The 2,704-nt window shown below is 33.7% G+C and overlaps 1 long non-coding RNA gene across 1 annotated transcript; it reads left to right on the forward strand.

The window, feature by feature from the left end:
• The first annotated feature begins 238 nt into the window (after positions 1 to 238).
• On the forward strand, positions 239 to 1,192 carry LOC138900664 (uncharacterized). The gene is made up of 3 exons (XR_011411783.1): positions 239 to 316; positions 459 to 560; positions 927 to 1,192. It is a non-coding gene; the product is annotated as an uncharacterized lncRNA (long non-coding RNA).
• The last annotated feature ends 1,512 nt before the right edge of the window (positions 1,193 to 2,704 follow it).

Consider the following 2,704-nt stretch of genomic DNA (forward strand, 5'->3'; position numbering starts at 1 on the left):
GCATAAAGTCTTTGATATATGGTAATGTTGTATGTTCTTTGACTAACATTCCATAGACCAAAGAATTTCTTTGATCAGCTAACCAAATTTCAAGAATTGAAATTAAAAATATTTCCTAATTGGAAATAGCATTATAGTAACTTTATCTTCAAAAAGAATTTAGCAGGTTCTTAATGAACCAAATATTACTACTATATAATATGGTGATCAGAAGCACTGTAAAGTAAATTTATAAAAAAAAACATTCTTCTACACAAGATGGCCAAGACTTTGCTGACTCTTTTTGTGGTAGTCACCTTATTGATCGTTTCACGCGGTAAGTTTATCTTTGTCTCAATCATTTTCAATCACTTACAAATTTAAATATATGGTTGTTTAATTTTAGCATGAAGCACCTTTTACTTGTCACATGTTCATATTCTATATAATGACTAATAGTTCTCTTTTGTGATTTTCAGATGGGGTGACATGTCAGACATGTCAGACTATAACAGATTGTCGTTTTCTGACTTGTTATCCTAATTTTGTAAGTTGTATCGGTGGGAAGTGCGTATGTAAAGGTCTCTCCTTCCTTCTCTCACATGGATCCTTTCTCTCACTCTCTTTATCTTTCTCACAACTAGTCTTTGGGCAACACATAACTAAGTTTTAACATAAGCAAATTTTGATGATGCATGTGATTTAAATCTGCAGACAATATATGTATAGATATGAATTGAGAATGTGTGCCTGTAAGTAATTAACTGCAACTGAACTCACCAGTTTTGGGGGTTTGTCTCAATCACTCGTAAAGTCACATGCGATATCTATGGTTGTTTTAACATTATGCACTTTTTACTTGTCCCATATCAGCAATTTATTATAACTAAATTTTATCAGAGTTATATATGTCTTCGCAAGGTGCTAACGAGTTTTCTAATTTTCAGATCCGCCGCCAGGAACGATCATGTGTTTTGGTACATTAGATTGTGAACGTTTTATGAAATGTAAGGTTGGGTCTCCAAAATGTGTAAAACAGACATGCATTTGTAGTAATTAACTCAAGACAATACTCGTTGATCACAAAGGTGGTGGTTTGGTGCCGAGTACTTGTTGTTATTAAAAATATAGAAGTCCTTATTGGTGGATGAATATTGTGTTCAATTCCATGATATTTACTTGAAGAAATAAATGGCAATAAAAATTTGCATTACCAGAAATCTTATTTCTTTGCTATTTTAGATCTTAAGTGTGTTTTATGAATATTGTTATTATATTTCTTCGGAGGGGCACATACATCGTCGGGGGAATGGAGAGTACGAATTTTGCGTCTCTAGCTAGAATGCAAGGTTGCAGCTTTAACATTAAATTATCATTCAATTCACATCATCAAAGGATTATGGTCAAGTCTATTTTAAAAAAATTTAATACCGTAAGATACAACTTGATTACTACTATTTAATCGAGTGGGTTTTATGTGTCAAAATATATTGCGAAAAAAGTTTAAATTTACAATTTATTTTTTATAACCCCGCAAAAAAAGGAAAAGCTCATTTACTTCAGATTGGCGGTACTAGAATCAAAGATAAATATAAGATTTTTATTTACTTATAAGATTATATGAATGAGTCAAAAGTATAACATAAATAGACATGATTCCATCTCTTACAAATATTAATGCAGTACAATTCTTGAAGGTTAGGTAACCTTGTTCGTCTTGGTTAATAGTCAAGAATTGATTTCTTTTGTGCAAAACACAATTAGCTATATATTGGGTTTCACTTTCACCGAATCCTAGTGGCAAATTCACATGAACTCTTCTTGCCCGCCAAATTATTGGTAGGGGCAAATTCAACCCTTTTCTTTAAACAAATAGTCGATCGAATTTATTGTTTATATTTTTTAGTCGGCATAGATAGATTATACACTGATTATACATAATTACACATATATTATATTGTCACGACCCAAAATTTAACTAGTCGTGATGGCACCTAACCCAACCCGCTAGGTAAGCCAATTAACAACTATCCAATTCAACGAGATTTATTAAGAGAAGAAATGATAATACAACTGCTTTTATACAAGAATTTCCCAAGGACTGGTAGTATAAATCATGAGCTTCTAAGATTTAAATTTTTACAAGACTGAATTGAATGAATTACAACATCTGTTTGAAATGTAAATGAACAGAATTCGAATCTAATGCTGCCAAGGACAAGTGATAGGCATAACTAGAACGCAGGTACATCTCCAGATCCAGATCCAGATCCCGCCGTACACAGCAATATTAGCATCCAACATCTGCACGCAAGGTGCAGCAGTGTAGTATGAGTACAACCGATCACATGTACTCAGCACCAAGTTTAGAAGTGTTACTTACCTCGAACAAGCCATATCCAATGCCGAGCAAGCCAAACGATACTCCAAAAATGCCATCCCGCACGTACCAACCTCCAATCGGCTCAAAACTACCCAAAAGCAACTCAAGAACATCAAATAATGCTAAAGGAAATATCTCCAAATGATAAATGTCGAATCTTTAATCAAAATTGCGAAGTCAACCAAAAAGTCAAATCTGAGCCCGCACCTCGGAACCTAGCGAAACTCACAAAATCCGACAACCCATTCAGTTACGAGTTCAACCATACTAGTTGTCACACCTCTTTTTCAACCCCACAAGGTATGTATTATTGATTATTATGGGTTAAAGAGTTCTTCCAAT

The sequence above is a fragment of the Nicotiana tomentosiformis genome, chromosome 10 (genome assembly GCF_000390325.3).
Source record: "Nicotiana tomentosiformis chromosome 10, ASM39032v3, whole genome shotgun sequence".
Taxonomy (NCBI): Eukaryota; Viridiplantae; Streptophyta; class Magnoliopsida; order Solanales; family Solanaceae; genus Nicotiana; species Nicotiana tomentosiformis.